Source organism: Bombus pyrosoma, linkage group LG12 (assembly GCF_014825855.1).
Source record: "Bombus pyrosoma isolate SC7728 linkage group LG12, ASM1482585v1, whole genome shotgun sequence".
NCBI classification, from domain to species: Eukaryota; Metazoa; Arthropoda; class Insecta; order Hymenoptera; family Apidae; genus Bombus; species Bombus pyrosoma.
Window position 1 is genome coordinate 3,984,225 of NC_057781.1, and position 23,155 is coordinate 4,007,379.

At 41.8% G+C, this 23,155-nt stretch overlaps 1 protein-coding gene across 1 annotated transcript in view; it reads right to left on the reverse strand.

The window, feature by feature from the left end:
• The window catches only part of LOC122573583 (LIM/homeobox protein Lhx9), a 410,158-nt gene that overhangs the window by 386,132 nt on the left and 871 nt on the right, over nt 1–23,155 (reverse strand). The window lies entirely within an intron of this gene.

Consider the following 23,155-nt stretch of genomic DNA (forward strand, 5'->3'; position numbering starts at 1 on the left):
TATCAAGACTTACCGGTTTCAGTGTTCAAAGGTACATTAATATTACTGTCGTTTATTTGGTTTATCTATATAAGAGCCGTTTCAAAGCCATATTGATCAATTCCGTAAATTGAAAAGCAGAGAAACGCGATGCTGTTGCAAACATTATTTTTTAAGCGATTACTTATGTCATTTCTTTGCGGTAAATGAAATTTTGAAATAATCATTTATTTCCTCAGAATGGAACGGTAATCGTGTTCTTGCGTAATGAAATTAAGAAATTGACAGAGTCGTAGAATTGTTAATGCGAGGCAGTTAGTTTAAAACGAACACTGTTCCGAAGAAATTAAAAATAGTTTAAATAATTAGGTCCATTCTAATCAACGGAAAGTTCTTGAGACAATTTAACAAATTCACTACGTTACTATTATACGTGTAAGAAGATAAAACGATCTAAACGTCTACGATGATCCTTTGATAATAAAAGTTCGTTTTTCTCGCGAGTCTTTATTCGCGTGTCTAACGAGCCGTCAGAATCCCGCCAAAATTTTTCAGGCTTGAACACGACGTTCACTACTCGATCGGGGGAGCGTTCAACCAATTTTCATCGCGATTTCCGCCGTGTCGCGTCCCGTACTTCCGTTACGCGCGCCGCTCGCTCCTAGTCGCGCAAGGGAAATTGCAGGGGAAATTCGAAAGTTCGCGCGATACCCTATGAATTCCAATCGACCTTGCAGCTTCTCTCAATCGGTTGGAAGTTGTGGGTCCTTATCAAATTCGTGCTAATAAAAGCGAACTTCTCAAGCGTGTCGGCTCGTACGACTCTCGAAATATATTTCTTAAGCACGTGTTTGCGTTTGATTAAAGATCATTTTATGGATACGTATAAATGAAAAGGCAATGATCAATTTATTAATATTATCAATTAGTAAATCGATGGACGAAACGACTATAGGTCGCATTGTTAAAATGAAATTTCACTCTCAGTCTTCACATCATTTTCCTCAAAGTTTTTCTCAAAATATTTTCACTTCAATGCCTAAACAATAATATTAACAACATTTAACAATTAAATCTATGAAAAAATCGCAAACACGGCGTGAAAGAAACGCAAATTTCGAAACTGGAAACGAACGAACGACAAAACAGATAAATTCCATTTTTTCCACTCGCCAGTGTCGCTTTCAACAACGTTGAATCACGGATACGTGAAAAACAGTAGATCACGCGTGGAAACGTCAACGAGGGATGACTGGTAATACGGTGTAATGTGCGCAAATACAATTATTCCTTCTATCCGTTGCGGAAATATTATATTTAAATATATTACAATATATCGTGACGCGGCAGTCACGATCCGTTCCGCTTTGTTGACTTCCCGCGCGCAGTATAAATCAGCCTTCATCCGACGTTTCACGATCGAGCGCTCTGGTCCTCTTCTATCCTGGGCGCTCGCTTTTTCTCAGAGTGTACTCGTATAAAAAAATACAAATATACGTATATAATAAAACAAGGGGTAGACGAAAAAAAAAAAAACAAAAAACAAACAGAATATCTTACGCGCGTCATTGTTCGCGGGTGCTCTGGATACGGCGAAAACGTATTTCACTCGAGTTTTATAAAACGTAATTCCGAATGTATCGGACGGGAGACAGAGGATGGATTTCGTAGCAGAAGCATCCAGAAAATATGTGTCACGGCTTTTGACACTTTACATATATTCTCCTCTTTTTGGTCAATAGAACAGAATTCAGCTGGATCATGATGTTTCAAGCTAAGCTCGCGTTCCGTAATTTTTATATCTATACGTTCGAGAGGAAAGGATCGAATTTGACGGAGAACGAATCAAAAAATCAGTGAAAATCTGCATCTTTCGTTCGTCCAATTTTATTTTATCCATCGTTAAACAGACGTTGTAAATTTTTGTATTAATTAGAATTATAACTTGATCGAAGGTTCAAAGTAATAAAGTAAATATCAGTCGCGAAGATTACTTCGTCGATTAAAAATCGAGAACGGTAAAGGGGATCTGAAGAATGAAACTGACATAGGAGTAGCTTTATTTCTGTGAATCGTAAATAGAAATGGTTTGAAATGGGAGTAAATCGATTTGCTCTAGTTCAACCGAAAAATCTACATTCGAGTTTCCAGCGAAATCTAACGGACGGATCTACGTTTCGAAGTGCGGAGGAAGGAACCGTGGCGAAAGAGGAGAAAATTCAAACACTGGTGGGTCGTTGCTCGCCGTCCTCCTTCGGCTCTGTTTATCCTCAAAAACAAGAAGCTCGAATGAAAAGCCGAGAATGGATGAGAAAAACAGGCCTTCGAGTCGGCCGGTTGTAAACGCAATCGTAAACCACTGTATCTTTCAATGATTTCGCTTTGCTTTTCGATTGGCGTGGAACGTGCGCGCTTGATTTCGCGCCGGCGGATATCCCGGCTGAAATCCGATAAACCGCAAAAGGCTATTTGTTAGAATGAAAAAATCACTTCCTCGTGCCCGGCCGCTGATAAACCCCGACGGATCGTATCACAAGCCGCGATACGTCAAAACAGAAATGGCGTGAATTCAATATCCCGATTTCGAACTCTGCCGACATATGCGCCTGGCCGCCCACCACCGGCAAAGACACCGTTCTCTGCTCCCTCGATCATGCGTTCACCATCTCGTTTCACCTATGCTCCATTCTCTCTCTCTCTCTCTCTCCCTCTCTTATATTTACCAAACGTTCTCCATCGCTGTTGCCCCATCATTCACCATCGCCAGTTCGTACCATGACTCTCTGATGTGTTACCAAACTCGAACGGTTAAGCGAGGATCGTTTCGATTTCTAGTGAATAGGTGAGGTGGTTTCGAGTATAGAGAAAGTGGAGTATTTACTTCGTGAATTTTGTCCAGTTTCATGGAATAAGAGCGAGGCTTGTAGAGGAGTTAGGACGACAGAAAGATATTTGTAGGATATGCAGACAATTAAGACATTCGAGATGAGCGTAGTTGGAGAAGACTGTCCTCTATAGTTGAGTGATTTCTCTGTTGATCGTTTCATTATCGAGAGGTGAAAGGTACTATAAACAACCATGTATTTCTTGCTTTAAAATTTACCATACATAAAGTATATATTGAGTAATATATAGACGACAACATATTCTTCGAAAGCGAAAAGTTTCTTTCGCTTTATGAGGAAATAATAGACGCTCAAGGTTTTTTATTTTATATTTGTATTTATATTTTGTCGAATTACGTACGATCCATTTTCTTCTGTTGAGATAAACACCACGACATTTCATAGACTTGGTTTCACGTTTGTATGAAGATGCACTGTTGCAAAAAGTCACGTTTGCGAAGGAAAGATACTTTGCGGACAACCTAATACAAAATCCAGGTGAACCAATATTTTTTAAGAAATGTTATGGTACTATTATTGCACTGTATTCTCGTTTTAATCCACATTGAAAAGATCGATAGAGGAAATGACGATTGCCTGATAAAATTAGGAAGAGTTGTTCGAATATAAGTGTTGAATGGAATATTAATCGTCCGCCAGAAAAACAATCAGATTTAAGGAATCTCGTCGATCGACGATTAGAATATTTCTCAATAACCAAATGATTCGTGCATGAAATTTCAATGGAATCTCGTATATTCATTTTCTTTTTTTGTACCATTTTATCGTCGATCCAAGGACAACTGAGCTGAAGTTCTTCCGTTGGTAGTTCGAATACAAATGTAGAACATCGACCAAAATCGAGATCCACGTCGATAGCCGCGAAAGATCTATATCTGACAGCGGATAGAACGGATCGAGAGGGATGATCGATCATCGGGCGAGACGCGCGACAACTCGGCCTGCACTCCTGACAGACTGACAAGCTGACAGGGTCAAAAGTCGTGAGATTAATCGCTCGAAACGGTGAATACAAATCAGCCGTCGAATACTCACCGCGACGCCGGAGACGCGACGAGTTTATCACTCTCGTCTCGCTCTTTCGTGTTCGTCGATCACCGATGAGTGCGCTCCTATGATACAACCTCATCATCGATAGAATAACTGTATGTGTAAATGTTTTATCGTATCCAAAAGAGAGGAGTAAATTCAAAATTACTTCAGTTAATTCCTTCGCTCGATTTACTCTGTTGGAAAGTAAGTGCACTTAACGCTTATCTTCTAATGTGAAATTGCTTCTTCGTGAAAATTATCCCTTCAAACTTTTATCAGAAAAATAAACTTACTTACTATACATTCGAGCAGCCCACATCTTGACATCACATTACCAATATGAATCGTTTACGTTATGATAACTTCAATTCAAACAATTTAAATAATACGAACGGGACATTGGAATTCCTTTCCTGTAACATTCTCTATGCGACGTTTAGTATTTTCTAACTTGAATGGCCTACTCGACGATTTAAGCAAAATGCACGAAAGTCCTGGGCTGTTTAGATTCTTCGTTAACCTACTCGATGGTTCAGATGCAAGAAGCGATCGAGTTGGCGAATCGCATAAATCAATGGCCTCGTCTCGGCGTGGCCCTTCGTGGATCCTCGGCTTATTAGATTCTCAGATCCAGGAGCGATCTTTCTCATTGTTCCGGCACGATTATCGATCGCATTAGGCGCGCGCGCGGCCACCAATTGACGCGAGCCGCGCATAAATCTTGCCGCTATGAAGAAAGCCTCGTATATATATACGTATACATACGTACGTAGGCGCATCGGTCTAATCTCGGATCGATCTTTCTCTTGTCAGAGCTGGTATGAACACAGGGCCGCTAGTTACCACCTGCCAGCCAACAATGGCCCAATTATACCGGTCGCTTGGCATCTCGCCGATAAAACTGCGACTACCGACTCGATATGAATCGTTCGCTCGCGCCGATGCACAATACGCTTACGCATACGCGATAACTAGCCGGCGGGAGGATAACGAAAACTACGCATAATGCCAAGACGCTTAGCCTTTTAGTCACGAACGGTTTTCATGTTTTTCTATACAAAATCGCGGACAAGATTTATTATAGTATTTATTTATTGAATAAGTAGCTTCATCATCTGCAGGCACTCTCGTATCGATAGAAAAATTTGATCGTACGAAGGAAAGGAATTGGAAGGGAACACTTGCAAGTCCACTTTTGTTAATTAAATTGTTAAAAAAAAAAAAGGAAGTATTTTAATATGAAATGATCAAAGACTCTAAATAATCTGATAGATTCAAAGATATAAGCTGTTAAAAATAGTGAGATATTGCTCGCTTGTGAAAGCAAGTTTTCATGATTTTGATCGAACAGATTAACTTTAGGATCTATACGAACTAACTATAAATTACTGTGCAAGAGAGCTAGAATATTAGAAGGTTGTAATAGCGGGGGAATAGAAATAACAGGTTCGGAATTAAACTTGTCACAATGAATTTTACTATTCATACGTTGAATTTATGTACTTTTAACGCGACATCCCATGAAACATTTTATATATATATATGGAATGGAGGCGACAGGTAACTGCGAAACCTGAATGGATAGATCAGGGTAAATATACATTTCATTTCAACCGTGCAGGCTGATAGTTAATCGGTCGAATAGCTAATTAGATAAAAGATTAAATGTTTAACGAGTTTAATCGGTTAATCAATCTAATGGCGTGAATCAGATTAGCCGATTATTTATGAATCGGTTAAATGATCGTTCAAATGAGAGACCATTAATAATCCAAATGTTTTCTCAACTATTAGTACACCGACTGTCAGGTCGACCGAATTTACTGTTATTTATTAATACACACTGATCACGGTCCAATTCACAGCCTTTATCTGCGATATTCTTCGTCATGATGATTACGCGTTATTTCGAAATAGAGCTATCATGTACAGGGTGTTACGATGAAAAGAATTCAAATTTTGTCAGCTTATGATATTCATTGAGAGAACTGAGAAGAATCAAAATTCTCCGATCGATGTACAAAAAATGTAGACACGAGGCACAAGGGAGAACGATACGGAGATGAATTTGTAATGTAAATATTCGCAAACATTCACAAGGGTCGCCAGCAAGTTCTTATCACTGGGATAACGACAATGTCAGTGACGCGGTTCAAGTTGCGGTTTAATAACGGATGAGGGCATCCTAGCGGTCCTTTCCGGTTCTCGGTTAGGAATCCGTCACCGTTCTGATTACTATGCCCGGCGCAAGCCATAAACATTACTATGATAATACCAGCCACTGGAAACCAGAAACTCGCAGACCCCTCTTCCGTAGTTTAACCTATATATAATTTGAGTTATGCGTGTCGAGTGATTATCAACGATCTAAACACGTCGCAAGCGATTCAGAACGATACCAAATAACATACACAAACACGATAAACTGTACGTACAACTGTACCTACGACAAGGCAAGTTTTTACACCTTGATTTCAACAAATTTCATCGTACTATCTCCATTATGGGAGAAAATTACATTGAACGAAATCGTAAAACGAACGTTTCTTCTCCTCTGTATCGGCCTTAATTTCGAGCTTCCTCCTCGACGACGATTCCTATCTCTCTTTTATTTCATTTCTCTTTCTTCTCCTCTAGTCAGGAATAAGGTTGGCGAAGAAAAAATGAAGGGGAAGAGGAGCCACCCTATAAAAGGTTGTAATCATTACGCGACACTCTCCGTAATTATGTTCGTAATGATTACTCGTACAGGTTCTGCCCGGTTCACAGAGTGTTAAATAACTTGGTGCTTCGACCGCGTGCACCTTCCTTCACATCCCCCCGTGCTACCCACTACCCGCTCGTCCCCAGTCGCTTTTCCCCTTAATTAAAAATCATGAATTAATCAGATCGTTAGTAATCAGGCGCTCGTCTTCTCGCGTGGACGTTCCTCCGTCTCTAAATCTCGCTCGTCTCGCCTCAAATAGACGTCGCAGTGCTTTTACGGTCCCTTTAGCCTTCCAACCCCATCGCCGCGGTGCGTTCGTTAAGGGCGGATTCATCCCCCAAATTAAATCAATTACCATACTAAGGCGGATTTTCGGAAAGCTCGCTCCCTGGCTTCCACCCCCGGCTTTCATTTTAACGCGCCGCCTTTCGACGAGCTTGTCTCATACACCCTCCCCGTCCCCCGCCACTATGCCACCCCGTACTCCTCACCCTTGTACCTCAAAAATAAACTTCGAGCCGTGACGAGCCGCGCTCGCGCGATAATGGATAATGCTTCGAAAGTGGAGGAGTGAGAGATCGATTTAGTGCGGATAGGTACGTAGCGATTCGGATAGATCTGTTGCATTTTAGAAAATAAATGCAGAATTTCATACAACCATTTTTTTCTTTTTATACAATCGGTCCTTTTCTTTTACGAGTCTTTAAAACTGTAAACGTGATATTTAAGATGATATTCTTATAAACGTCCTACGTATATGTGTCACCGAATTTTAAGCATTTTAAAGCTTCTTGTCATTACACGTAATCGTCATACGTTAATGATGTCCACGAACGTTTCACCACGAAGCAAATACACATATAGTTACATATATGTATGTGTAAAAGTGTGTGTAATGATCGCCTAATGTGAGGTACGTGTGTAACAACTGTGAATGGATAAGTGCGAGCAAATGTAAGTCACACGTTGTGGATGAACAATTTTAGAAAACTTGTGAATGAATGACAGAAGATTGGAGTAGGATCTATACGAAAACCGATTCGATTCGAACGTGCAATTAATGACAACATAATTTTAATACAAGACAGACTTCTCTGATGTTGAACACGAACCTTTGCTAAACGGGAAATCAAGTTCCCTAAATAACATTTCTCTGCCGTTTTCAATTCGCCATGCAAAATAAAAACGATGAATAATGCTACATTGGAAAGAGTAGACGCTGAAACACCTGAAAGTAGTCAAGATATCCCAAAAGGAGACGGTTGATAGATCTTGCGGCAAATAGGACGACATTGGGGGCGCCAGAACGCAGTTGGAGCAAGCGGTAGGAAGAAGAGGACCGTGAAAGTTGGGTGAGCAGGGGTAGGAGGCAGTAAAATCCACAAATCACCGAATAAACCAGAACAATGACGTAGCTTGGGTACGGTGATCCTAGAAAGGGGTGGAACGAGGGGGTTGCGGAGTACGGTAGTCGGTAGCAGGGAAGAGTGGTAGGAGGAGAGACGACTGGTTACCAGGAACGTACGGGAACGTGTAGAGCGGGAGGGCCGTTGAGGACCACTATACAACGAAACGCGTACCCGGCTGACGATAAATTTGTCCGCGGAGTCAATAACAGAGGCTGTTTCTGTGATTTAATGATATCTGCCTCCGCGTCCACCGTTCATAGCTGACTGTTTGCCTGTTTTCACTTTTCTGTTTGAAAAGGCGACGAACGCGTCGAACTTCCAGCACGTTTCCTTTTTTAAGCATCTACGAAAGTACTTCGTGGTTGGTCGGTTCAATTAGTAGACTTTTCCAGGTGTTTCGTTATTTATTTCTATTAATTTCAAAAAACAGAAGAGAATATTAAAAATTATTGAATATTGAAATTTGGAATTGTCAATCGGCTTGGAATGACAAATACAAAGAGGTTCTGTGGTTGACTAATTCAATTGGCAGAATTTTCCTATACGACATACGCTCTTTTCATTTTTCTTTTTTTTTTTTTTTTTTTAAGGAAATGGTATTAGAACTTATTGTATCGAGTTCTTAATTGGTTCGAAATAAAAGAAAAATTAGGTTATCGTAGGGAGAAGGGAGTTTAAAGGAAAAACGGGGAGAGAACAGAAGATCCATAAAATTCGATAAGACACGTGTTCCAATTATCTAAATGTGTTCCTGTTATATCTAAAGTAATTAAACAACTTTGCCACAAGTAGAAAAAGGTCGACCGATAGTACGATTTTTGTCACGGCTTTCAAGCAACTTCGGTTTGTAACCGCGTAAAGCTCGAGCGCTCGTGCATTGTTCGCGATTACGCGACTTAATTAATCACGGTCTAGGTCAGAGAACGAGTTAAATATCGCCGGATTTTTCGAATTTCGCCTCATTATTTATTTTCATACACGGGAGAGGCAGAGGCATAGCAGCAGCGATACCAGTGTTTTATTTCGTTACATATTATTCGGGACCGGTCGGTAATTTAATCAGCCGCAGAAAAGTTTAATAAACGAACCCGTGGACTGCGCCCTTTGAATTTCATTTAAGCTTCGTCCAACTTAAATCAATTCCGATAAAAGGTTTTGTTGTCAGAGTCGATTCGCCGCCCGGTGGGTGTAAGAATCGGCCGAAATGAAAATGTTTGAAATGATCGCGAATGAGCGCGCTCACTCGCCCACGTGTATTGTTCCCTTTTTTTCTTTCTTTTTTTACGACCGGTGAATTTCAAAGCTGCTGCGGTAATTAAAACGATATTTAATTAAAGAGCGATGCTTAAAAATACATGCGCGCGATTTTGATATCTCGCATCCGACCGGCTATAATAAACTCGTTATTTTTCGTTGCGCTGCTGTACAAAACCCACCCCATCCTCCCTTCCCGCTACCTCGCTCGCAAATCGAACGTTCGACCAGTTGAAACGGGAAGAATCAACATCGTTCGACGAAGTAACGCGCGAGCTGTCCGGTTTTTCGCGGAAAACAGCTTACGCCCGGCGAAAAAATGCTACAGGTTCGAAGGCAGAGCACTGGTACTAAAGAGTACCAAGCGAAAGACAATGGTCGAACCGAGTTCGTCCATCTCTCCTGTTCGCTCACCTGTCTCTCACCCTTCGACAACCCCTTCCCACTGTTCATTCCTGTCCGCCAGTTCACAGTTCACCCGTCTACCTCGTCTAGAACGATTAGGATCATCCGGGAAGACGATCACGACGGTTTCGTGTGGACTTACGAGTACGGGCGACGTGAAAGTTCATTAGAGGCAGCCCTGATGGACACGTGCATTAATCAAGATTTTAATTACCACCGCGTGTAACTGCGCGCTTGGCTAAAAACTAAACATACCTCCACCTCCTCTTTCCCCGTACGCTACCTACTCTAACTCCTGCTTATAACGGAGCCCGGGCTCGTAGCTAGAGCTAGAGCCAGCTCTAATTAGAGCTCTTCTCGAGGCTCGAAGATTAAAAGCCAGGCCTAAGTGCCGGCACGATGCGCGAGCTTCCTCCCTTCCTCTCGTTTTTCCCTCTCTCCCTTATACACCAGTCGCGTTCTTCACCCCTCTTCCCTCCTTCTTCCACGCTCTTCTTTCCTTCTTTCCTCCCTTTCGCTTCTTTTTCTCTTTCCCTTTTTCTCCTTTTCCAACTTTACCATCCCGTTCCTTTTTCTATACTATTCGTTTCTTCCTCCAACCACCTACTACCTTTCTCCCACTGTCTTTGTCCCTCGTGTTTCCTCCCCCAATCCATCCACGCGTCCCTCATCTGGTTTCAACTCGCTCTCTCCTGCTCTTTGCCGCGCTGTTTCGTTCCGTTTAATAGCGATCGACCATTCGCGAAATGCGCGAAGCGGAATCTCATGGGTAAAAGGGTAAAAAAAAAGAGAAGAAAGGAAGAAAGAATGAGGGAAAGCAAAGGAGGGAAAAAAGAAGAAAAGGGAGGAGGGAAAACAGAGAAACGAGGGACAGGTTCTCGGAAACCTCGAACGAGATGGCTTGATAATTGAGCGTTCGTCTCATCGATGAGAGCGTTGTCTTTCCACGTAGGCTGCTCCCTCACCTTTGTCCTCGTGTAGTGTTCACCGAGTTTCCGATTCCGTGGCCGCCGCTCCGCTTCGCCGGCGGAATTTATTTTAATTAAAAGGGGTAGCCAACGTCCTCGTGCCTGGGATTCTCGTTTTCGTGAACGACTCGGTTCCACCGTATGTTACGATTTTCTTCCAGAAGCAAACGAAGAACAGACATAGGAAGAGTGCGAATAAAGTTCACCGGTCTATCGAAAGTTACTGAATCTATCAAAATCAGCGAAGGAGAGTGAAAAAATAGAATGTGCTCGCATCTAGGATTCTCATATTCATAAACAATTCGGTATCGCTATAATAACCACACGTTACGTATGTTAAGGTTTTCTTGTTTAAGAAAACGAAGAAGCGGAACGAGAAGAGTGGCAGAAAAATTCGTCGATCAGTTGAAAAACGTAGAATGTTTGGAAGAGCCCGTGAAAATGCAAAGTGTCCTCGTATCTAGGATTCCCGTTTCCGTAGACGGTTCGGTATCGCTCGGACCGACTATGTATCAAAGTTTTCTTTTCCAAGTAAACGAAGAAGGGGAACGAAAGAAGCGTCAAAAAATGTATCGGCCTATCAAAGAGCAAGGAATCTTTCGAAGGTCTCATAGAGAAAAAAAAGTGAAACTTTAACGGTGAAACGTTTGAATGGTAAATTTTTGTGAAAATCGAGTTCGAATGAAAATAGAGGCGAGCGAGTGCCCTCAAAGACCATTCGTCGGCCATGCGGGCCTTTCGCAGACGTTCGAACCTCGTTTGACTTTCACTCGAGAAGACGCTAAAAGGTTCCATGGTATATCAAGGAGATTTTGCTTTTAGCACATTCACGATAAAACGCGTCCCGCAGCTGCGACTCCCGTTTTCTTCGACGGCCTCTTCGACCTGTCGACGCTAACGTTGATCGACGTCCATCGATAATAGGGATCGACGATCTTTGTCCTATTCGTTATACCGTTTGAAGTTCTAACGTGCTGTTTCTTGATAGGTAAATGACCGATTGACGGATAAACTCCTTATACGTTTATTTCTCGTGACAACTGTTTCACAAAGGATTATAGAAATGGACGCATTAAATGATGAACACGTGCGTATACCAGTCAGACTTTAAAATCATCGAAGAAAGGCAGAATGAGAGAAAAAATTTGGATAAAGGACGATATCGTTTCTTAAATAAAAATAAAGTAGAAAAATGCTGTAATAAAAACGTGAAACGAATAACATTCGTTAAAAACTTCAACGAGAAAGGATGATAATTGAATATCACTGTATCTATCCTCTAACATAGTCGTACTCTAAAAACAGACCCCACTTTCCATTTTTTCAAATGAAGCAAGACAACCCAACAAGTTTTTAACGAACCTACTAACCAGCTTGTTGACTGCATTAAAATACATCGTCAAGTATTTGGTTAATTCTGTGCAAATGACGTAGAACGATTATTCGGCACGGCGTAACAACGCTTCGAGCATAGTTTATCCATGGAGACGATATACGATAGTGAAAATTCGGCCAACGTTGATTTTGGATGCGAAGCCGGTTATTTTTAACCTGAAAAATCGTTTCATACGGCGAGAGACACACGTGGCTGGCCAATGGATTTCACGGCAGGGTCCGTTTGTCCCTCGGCACGGTTATGGCGCCAAGTTTGCGATAATTTAATTCACGAAGGTTTGGAAAAGCAATTAATGAACATGAAGTAATTACGGCCGCGCGCGCTTTAATCTTTCCGTCTTTCCGTTTCGGTAACGGCTTTCTATAATTCAGACATATCTCATTAAAAGTTGTGCGCGTTTCGCGCGACCAAAATAAACGTCAACAAGCAACTTCCTAGCTCTAATTACCGCGCAATTCAAGTGATTTTCCCTGTACGTTTGTTTTAATATCAAAGCGTCACGGCACCACCGGACAATCAGCCTACTTCCTTCCTGTTCAAAACTGTGCTTTTTATATTTCGATCTTAGGTCCGAGCACATACGCGAGGGTGCATCGTACGAAGAAAAAATTTTGGGGCGGAAATTTGCATAGTTTGAAGATTTTCGTTCGAAAAATCCCTAACTGAAGAGCAATTGAGTTATGTATCTCGTGAAAGTTTCATTTGTCTAGTAAATATAAGAGCTACCCTAATTATCAATTCAAACGTTACTGACATTAAGGTAGAACTAAATCCTTCAACGAAATTTCAACGAAAAACACCATTTTATCTTATATTCCCTTGTTTAAATCCGGCAAGCTGCAAAAGCTTCTCAATTATACCTATTATCGGCAGGTACGCAGAAAAATACAAGGAAAGAACAGCAACACATCCAAACCAGCTGGCTGCTGAAGCGAGCAAAACTCTCATAGAAAGAAGACTAAAAAAGAACACCCCATTGACCTCATTAAAGAAATAAAATAGTCAAACTCGAAGATGGTATTCCGCTGGGGGTAGCCATCCACATGTTATTTAGCAATTGAGTTAGACAAATTGTAAAGTACAAATTAAATAATAAAAATAAATTATATCTAATCTAATTTTCTAATCGCGGATGATTTATATTCACTGAATTATATTCGCTCGAGGGGAAGAAAGCGTCGAACGTATCGTATGACAATGATATTCCCAATATTTGTTAGCGAAACGCTTTCAAATTTCAGATCTTTGCCTCCTTTCTTCGCTAAAGAATCACTTCGATCGCTTCACGGAGATCCACTAAACAGTATACTCGTGACGAGAGATATCTCGTATATTTATCTGAGGTATATTTAGGTACACAGTGAGATCACGTTGAGGTATTTATCGTCGCGGCAACGATTCCCATAATTTTCCGCGACACTTTTCTCGTTGCCCGGGTGAAATCTGAAATTTCACTTTGCCGGTTAACTTTCGCAATTTACGGACCGGCTCGTTTCCTTCCCCTCGTCTCCGAATGAACAATTTGCGGCCGCGTTACGCAAACACGCGTCTAATAAAGAGGAGAGAAAAAAAAAGAAAGAAAGAAGGAACAGAAAAGGAGTAACAGCGAAAAAGGAAAATGGAGAACAGAATTGATTACAGAATGGAGAAAAAGAGTAAGGGGAAATCGGTTAAACATATAGATCCGTTGGTTCGTAACACAGTATTAATTCGTTAAGATTATACGTATACACGGTATATATACGTATATTGGGGAAATAGCCGCGAAACAACTTTATGTAAATTCCTCGTAAACAATCCCCGCGAGTTAAACCGCGGCCACGAAATTAAAGGTTCGCCGGGGCTTTTTAATTTTCAAATGGCTAGCTTAGATAGAATGCAAATATGACAGCTGAACATAAAGTTTAATTACGTGCTAGTGATAAAGCCGGGGCCGGGTACCGGGCAGGCCAGCGACGCAATTAAAAAATATTAAACCGGGCCATCTCTCTCCCATATAGCCGTCTATCTCCGGGGTTTATTCTATGGGCTTTTTTGAGTGGAAAATAATCGCTAAAATGGCTTTTGCCAACTAACTCGCGAGCAAATATTGCGAGTATGCGAGAGGGAACACAGATTAATTATCCGATTCATTGCGTTCGACGGCGTGGCTGTTTGTAACACTCGGGCTTGGTCATGGACAGTGCTTCCATGCTCGATGTTAAAAAGTGATACAATAAAAAAAGAAGAGCGAGGAGGAAAAGGTAAAAAAAGAGGTTGTATGTATATTATATGTAGAAATTAATTCGATGCTTTTACTTGTTGAAATAATTACAAATCCATTTTATATATTTCGTTGTTTACACACCATTTTCGGACTTTGACGTAAGAATTTCTAATATATTAAATAAAACTAAGAATTTACGAAAGAAAGAAGACGGCGAATGAACTTTTACGTCTAACGAAAGTAAACCAACGATAAAACCAAAAAGGAAGATAAGATGAAGGAAGAATAGAGCTATTTGAAAAATTGTCACAACAAATGTTGAAATTAATTAATTTACAAGTCTTTTCGAGTCCTTTTCCGTGGCGCTTCCCAGTTAATTCCATTTAATGGCCATAATGAAGGGAAGTGAAAATTCTTAAGGAGAAGGACAAATTCTACCGTTAATTAACGATGTTTCAACTTTCTAGTTATTTTCTCTCGTAGATATTTTTTAAGTTTCGAAATACGTAGAAACGGCGTTCAGCATCGTAAAAAAAATTGTCAAGCGGAAACAATGACAAGCGCGGCCACGATCGATTTATTTCGGAGCCAACCCCTGTCACAATCCTCAATTAGTTCTACAAATGTTTTCTCGTTAACCCTCCACACGGTATCGTCGCTATTGAAATACGACATATCAATGCGTTCGGCTAAAAGCCTGCCGATATATCACCACTCGATAATCTTTCATTGACAAATTACGCTTAATGGCATGAAACATTACACGCACCAGTTAGTTTATCGCTGGACCGGCTGACGCTCATGAAATCGCGCCGATTTTTCACACGATTCGCCAACTTTGATGCACAAGATTGATACAAACCAAAATTGGCACAACTAGTTGTTTCATCCTCATTTGTTATTGTGATTTCGCTGTTTCCTCTGTGATTTTTAAGCTACGGTGTTATAGACAAAGGAATTTCGAAAAGCGCGTATGCATTTAATACGATTCGAGATTTTAAGCGTTCGTGTAGCAAGAATAGTTGCTGGAAACACAACGGTACCGGAAGATCAGATATCTCGTCAGTCGAAGAAGCTAATCGATGCTAATAGATTCAGCAGCGATCACGAAACCATAGCGCTTGGCCTTTTGCTCCGAATCTCTTCGCCGGATCATGGCTCGAGAATGTATCTCACAACTGACCAGACGAAAATTTAAACGGTTCGACGAAACGTGAAACGCCCCCGGCTCGACGGCTTGTTAACGCCTCTATCGTGGAATTAATCGCGCCGCGGCTTTCTTCCTTCTTGCGACTTTAATCTCCTAGCTATCCAAAATCCCAGTCTCCATGAAGATAGCAGATCTGGCAAAGCGAAATCTTTCCTTATTTGGATCTTCGATAAAATAATGTTATATATATGTAAGTATCGCGATATTTGTGCGTTAATATTCGTGTTAGAGAAAATGATAAATGGAAGAACTACTACCTTTTTTATTATTATTATTATTTAATTTGTACTTTACAATTTGTCCAGCTGGACATTTGGTAAATTTTTCTAACTTAATCGCTAAATAACACGTGGATAGCTACCCCCAGCGGAATACCATCTTCGAGTTTGACTATTTTATTTCTTTAATGAGGTCAATGGGGTGTTTTCTTTTTAGTCTTCTTTCTATGAGAATCTTGCTCGCTTCAGCAGCCAGTTGGTTTGGATGTGTTGCCGTTCTTTCCTTGTATTTCTCTGCGTACCTGCCGACTTCTTCTTTGACCTTTGATATTTTTAAGTCTTTGCGTATATCCTCGTTTCCGACATACCATGGGGCGTTGACTATCGTTCTCAGTATCTTCGATTGTAGCGACTCTAGTTTATTTATGTGGCTCATTGCTGCTGTCCCCCATAGTGGTATTCCGTACGTGCAAATTGATTTTATTATCGTTTCCTATATTTTTAATTTATTTTCTATGCTGAGTTTAGAATTTCCACTAGTTGACCAGTACATTTGTCTTTTTTTCATCCGTATTTTGTCTATAATTGATTTAGTATGTTGCTTCCATGTAAGTTGCGTGTCTAAGTGAAGTCCTAGGTATTTAACTTGCCTTGTTTGTGTTATGTGCATGCCATTCAATTGGATATTTGATGGTTTCCGTTTTCTTAGTGCAAATGTGACTTGCTTTTATTTATTTATCTTGTAGCCATTTTTCTATTTTTCTGATGTGCTCTTGTAGTAATTTGATTGCTGTTTCTGGATTACTGTGCCTGACTGAAACAACTACTGAGTGGAAAAAGAAGATAACGCTGATGCAACGAAACACACGGTGATCCCATAAAACGGTCGGTAGCATACGTACAGGCTGATCTCGTTGTTCGATTAAAAACAACATCAAGTGTCGTCCGTGCGAGCGGTAAATAACCTGTCGTCATTAGAGGAACCTTTCGATCTATCGAATGAAAAAGAATGGCGTCTCTTAATCGGTCATCCAATCGGTTAATGCACCGTTCGTGGTGGCGCGCACGGTAAACTAAATAAATGGTTCCGATTCTCTTTCCCGTTCTTTCCCGCGCGATACCTTTTCATTTCGTTCTTTCAAAGACATCAACCGTGATTTGTCAATCGAAGTCAGTGAAAATACGCTTTCGCTACGATCTCTTAGCGTGCACTGAAAAGAATATGATCTATCGCATAAGCGAAAATATACAAATAATCGACATGTACGTGTATAACAATAATTGATAAACTTTGCAGTTAGAATTAATTTACGCCTCTCAATTTCGTCGAAGAGGTGAAAAATATTGGAAATGTCGAGCGATGACCAGAGACGCGAAACTATAGCCACGAAAGAAAAAAGAAAATAGAGTATACGCGAACTTGACCATGTTTCCCAGGTTTTTTCCTCCGTAAGTTTAACCTCTCCCCCCCTCTCTACCCTGCCCGCTCGTCCCCACGGATTTATCTGATTCAATCTATATGCAAATCAATTATAATGGTAAATTAACGGCTGACCTAGACTGTTAGGTAGATATATCTCGACCGACGATTATCTTGCCAGCATGTTCGTTGCTAGTTTCGCAATTATGACCCAGTCGTTGTAATGACTGTTTAGTCACCGCTAGCTCCGCGGGGCAATTTAATTATCATCGAGCTGCGAGATCAGTGGTCTCGGCCGGTGTATCGTCGTGCCAGTTCCTCGACCGGCCATGCGGGAAAGCCGATCGGTACGTGTACGAAGAAATTATGTTGTTGCCGCACCAGCAAACGGAACGTGTAATTCGACTTTATTAGTTCGCTTGGCAGAGGTTGATATCATCGGAGATATTTAACATTCGTGGGTTATTAAATCGTATCTCGAAGGAAAAGTAACGATTACAAGATTTGTAATATCGGTATTTACCTGGCAAACAGCAGGGTTTTTCGGTAGTTATTAGATATCGAAAGAGAACAATCTTCGTTAACACTGGAATTCTAGCGAAACAATTTGCCGAATGTAAATCGTGGAATTTGCCACATCGGTAATACATGGTAGAAATTTTCGCGAATATCAGATATCAAAGGAGAAAAATTTCATTTAAAACAGAAAGTGGAGCGGAGCGACCACTTCAATTCTCGAAAAGGAATTTTCATTTTCATTCCATTGTCAATATATCGAATTTTGATTTTCCGCGAATAAAGCTCTGCCCGAGTTAACCATACGCAAAACCTATTTTCAAGAATAACTGCCAGTTCTATTCCCTATTACCAATCCTATACTGAAATTGTTCATCCGCCTATTAAACGTTTATCCCTCTAACTTCACATATTTTAATCCATCGGTGAGCATTCGACGCACGTAGCCTTCCACCGGTTAAAATTACGCTCTCAATCTGCTGAAAGATTGAATGGACGTCCATTTATAGCAAATGTACCGGTACCCGGCCGTACGATAACAAACGAATTGAAGAAAGGGGGTGGTAGGAGGATGGGAGAGGTAGCGTGGAAAGAAAAGTGGCGTACATGAGCGCGATCCTATAACTACCACCTTTAGGCGTATCTTCGGCCGGGTAACAGCGAGTACAACACCAAGTCCATTCAATCTAATACTTCTACGGGTAGGACGGTGGTCCGGGGAGGGCAAGCTAGCAACAACCATTTGAACCCACACAGCCAAAGGGGTCGACACGAACGTGGTTAGGGGCAGTTTAATATCGGATAATTGAATCCGAACCTCCCACCCCCTGGCCACACGACCTCTGGCTCACTCCTGGCCACGAAGAAACGAGACAGAGACGAACAGAGAGTGGCAATGAGAGAGAAAGCGAGAGACAAAGTGGAGAGACTAGGAACGAGCGAGAAAGGGTATAGTAGACTAGAAAGCGGAGATAAAGAACGACTCGAATAAAAAGAGGGAGGGAGACGGCCAGGGCTGATAGAAATAGAAACTGGTGGACGAAGAGGATGAGGAAAGAAATCGAAATGTAGAGGAAAATAAGAAGTAGGAAGGGAAAAAGGATAACTGTGACAAGGAGTAGAGTAGCGAGTATGTGGCCAGAGCTGGTTACTACCTCTTATTGCAACTTCATCGAACGAAACAAATAGACGAAACACAGCGTAGTTCAAAGATGGAGGAACGAAAGAAGGACGGCCCAATTTGCAGCGAGTATTACATCGAAAATGGACCGTAAAGGAATCCAAGCATATCTTGGCGATTAATTCGAGCGAACTTTATCTTCGTACGAAAGAAAGGACGATGGATAAGCATTCCAGGCTAGGCAACGCAATCCCATTCCGGCCAATAAGAGTAAATTAAAGCCAATGTGGAGACCGGTGGGTGCTAACAATTCGAACTGTCCAGCGTTGCTCTAAATGGCCCCGATATATGTGTCTTTCCGTATCTGCGTCTCTTTTCCTCCTCGCCAGTTTTTTCTTTCGCCTTTCACGCGATATAAGTCGGAACTCGTCCGGTCCCTGGCACCCAACCCTCCACCCCTGACCCCGTCGCGACTCTCTATACACATAGTTAAAATAGTAGCGGCCTGTGGAATGCGGGACCGCGCACAATTTATTTGGCCAACGTAAATTTTCTGCCGACGAATCCCCCTGGGAAGTTATTTAATTTCGGGGCCGATTCTCAGATCTGGAGAACCCGCTGCTGTTAACGGCTCAGACTTTTTCACCCTTTTACCTGGCCGGCGCTTCTGGAAATTTATGTCACAGCACGGTGTACCGTTCAGGAATTGTCCGGATCGTATGCCGAACTCCATTCCTTTCCCTCGTTTGCGTCCTACGGACCGATCTCCAGAGACATTTTCGTATAATAGTTTCTCGTAATCGTCGCTGGTTTCACCCTTTCGCGATGAGAGTGAAAAACACAAGCCACGAAATTTCGTACTGTAAATGTCACATCTTAAGTGTCGTAATGTAATTATCGATAATTGTATCCGATAAAATGTTGCAACGCGAGCTACCTTCGCAATAAAGGGATCATTATTTTTCAAATCGTTCGTTCTGAATTTTTCGTCATTTGAGCATATCGTCGATACGTTAATATCGAGTAAAGTTTAAAACAAACTGTAATATTCTCTAATCGTAAGTCGATTAAAAACGAAACGGCGTTTTCTGCCGTGCAGAAAAATGGTATATACTATTCGTAAAAGCGAGATTGGACCTATCAAATCGACCATAGGCAATTATGCCCGTCGGTTGGAATGGGGATGGTAGAGAAAAGTATCGCGAGATGGGGGCGGTATCGTTGAAATGCAGTCGTCATAATGACCCCTGCGATATACACAGGATACGAGTGTATACAATGACGACGGGGATACGCGCGGAAAAAATCAGCCGGCGACTGGGATTTCGTTTAATTAATTTTTTAATTACAAACTCATCGAAATGAGTCGGCGAACAGCGACAGCGGACGACGACGGCTCGTATCGACCAATCCAGAATTTTTGATGTGATTGATGGGCGGCGAGGAGGGCCGCAAGAACGAGCCCCGTCGATACGATCATGATTATTATTAATTTTACAGGTATTATTGGTTATCGTTTATATTTATTCAGTACTATCCGGTTGGTCTACCCCTCCCCTTCACCCTGTCAACCTCCTCGTCCCACACCATCGTCCATATTTGCCTCCACGCCGCAGGATAGAGGCGAAGTTGCGTATAGGTTGGGACGATGCCGCGGAGAGAGACGGCTGTATTTACAAGCTCACAAAGCAACGATACGCAATATTAAAATGTACGGGTAAATTAAAAGTAGAAGCTGCGTGGAATCGACTAATAAAAAATTATTTCGTCGCAGCTGCAGTCTGACCGGCGCGATTAAATGTCGCCGAGTATCGTAACTTTCGATGACCGTCCGGGGGAAAAATGAACAAAGAGAGAAACGATCCACGCAAAGATCTGTTAAATACATTTTATTAATCGTTGAACGCTTATTCGCACTGAAACGGATAAAGATCTCTTCGCACTGTGCCTCGTCGAGCTTGTGTAACGAACTTTGTAGATGTTGCTGTTGGAGGAGAAAATTAGGAAAATAGTAAAGTAGAATTAAGGGAAGAGGAGATGCAGGAATGGGGAAAAGTGTAAACGCGATCAATGAAAGATCGAAAATCGAAGGTTTCGGCGGCGAGGGTTAAACTCTGCCCTTCGGTGCTGCGAAGGTTACGGAAAAGGCGTGAGAAAGAAATGAAAGGTCTGCGAAGAGAAAAGCTCTCTTTTATTAAACGAAAAATTGGATCGTGCTTGTCGGAATGCAATATTTCGACGGATTCATTTGGTGGAAACATTTCTTCCTCGGGAAAAAATTCAATCAAATCCAGAAGGTGAGGTAGGAAGGTAGAGGAGGGTGACAGAGAGTGGAAGAGGAAAGAAGAGTGGGGAAGCGAAAACACGCTAACGTCGGTCGGGAAGCGAAGAGAAGAGAAGAAGGAGCGAGAAGAAAAGTACGAAAAGTTTGAAGAGCAAAAAGTCACGTCGGGCCCGGGTATCGAAATATTTACAAGCTATCGAGCGGTATTATTTCATTGGCGGCGGTCGATCCTTTCAACGTGACCGTTGCAAAATTCAATCTCATTGATCGATCGCCACGGTCGTTTATAACTTCGTCGAAATTGCATCGTTAGCGGCGCGGTGAGGTATCGATCAACGGCGCGGCTCATTATTTCTCTCCGGCTTCGCTGCAAATGATACTTTCTTCGAAAGCAGACAGATTGCGTACAAAATTCCAGGACGGACCGCCGTTAATATTCCTACCAGACGATGCACATTATTCTCATTACCTCATTAACACACACCGGCCGCCGCTCCATCTCGTTACGACAGAGATCGCGCGTGTATCTTCTTTCTTTTTCCCTTACACACCTCGTACGCGCGTCACCTTTCTTACAAAGGTACAAAGTGTTTCATAACAACTGGTCAATCGAGGAAGATGTAGCAAAAGATGATGAAGAAACATTTCTTTTTTTTTTCTAGTAAACGTGCTCGCAATTTTGTTTTACTTTTCAATACAGAAGGTTTAGGATAAATTAGTCTATCGTAATTAATCCGGCAATCGGTTATGAATCTATAGACTTTTATCGCATTTACTAAAAATACTACAAGATCAAAATATACACAAAAAAATAAGATCTCATCTTTTCATCAACTATTACTTAATCGATCTATACTTCTGCGACACCTTATACATAAATACCGTACAAGGTTGCACGATGAACGTCTTAAACACGCGAACTTCAACGAGCAAGAACAAAGCGTCCCTACTGGCGAACGCGTTGCTGTAATTTTTCCAGCTCGAATTTCCGGAAGCTGAAACAACGACGAAGAGGAATTCCTCCGAGGATCGAGATTCCGAGTCCTGTCCACGAGTGAATTTTCACTTTGGCCCGGGTGATGAGCCACCATTACGGTGATTTACTTAATGAGCACAGCGACATACCAGCCAAGGGAGAAAGAAGAACGAGTCGCGATGGCCATCGGACTAAGCACGATAGAGAGGGTTAAAAGTAAGGCACGCATTGTCTTCGAGAGGACCAGGCCGGGAGAAAGTGTGTCGAAAAACAATGGTGTGTTCAACCCCTATCCGTATGCCCGTTCTTTTCGCTCGTCCTCTCTTTTCTTCCCGGATCCTCGTCCGCACCTTGAGGTCTTGATGAAAACGTGACCTAGTATGATTCTGCTGCAGCTACCTGCTGTACCGACTGTGCTTCTCATCCCTAAAAGGCGCTCTCTGGAAATCCGCTGGCGTTGTTTCGTCCATTTTTCGTTGTTTCGTGAATAATGAATTTCTTCTTCTTTTTTCCCCCCTGTTTTCTTTTCTTTTTTTCTTTCTACCGTTTTATTTATGCTTCTATTATGACGAGGCTTCATTCCAGAGGGAGAGACTCGAATATCAAGTAAGCCTGTTAGTCTTATCGAAGAAAGGTTATCTTGTAAGCTTATCAATCGTTGTATCAGAGACCATTACGTCGCAATGCGACACAATCTACAAGCGTGCACGGGGCCGAGGTAACGAAATTAATTTTTTGCGTGACCGTTCGATCGAACCGCATTCAAGAAGCGGCGCACGCGGCCCGCTTAAGGAGCCACTCGTTGCGGCCAGTTAGAGGCGAGTGTCGCTGGTACCGAGCAGCACGGATCAATTTATTCCTTAATTTACATTTCTTTAGAAATCTTTTTACCCTCTGTCCTGCCCCGCGCCCACCGTCCCTCCGCGGTTATTTACGACATGTCGTGATAGCATGGCCGCTACCCCGGCCAGGATTAATGTCGCGACCTTAATTCATTGCCGAAGCTACCTCGACCTCTTGGCCAGCTTCTCGAACAGTACGTTTTCGTGCTTGTCGTGAACGGTAATGAGTTTCTTAACGAAATTCCAATCTCAAAAAGGATCGATATTTTCATTTGCCTACTGTTCGATTGAATAACGATACCTCTTA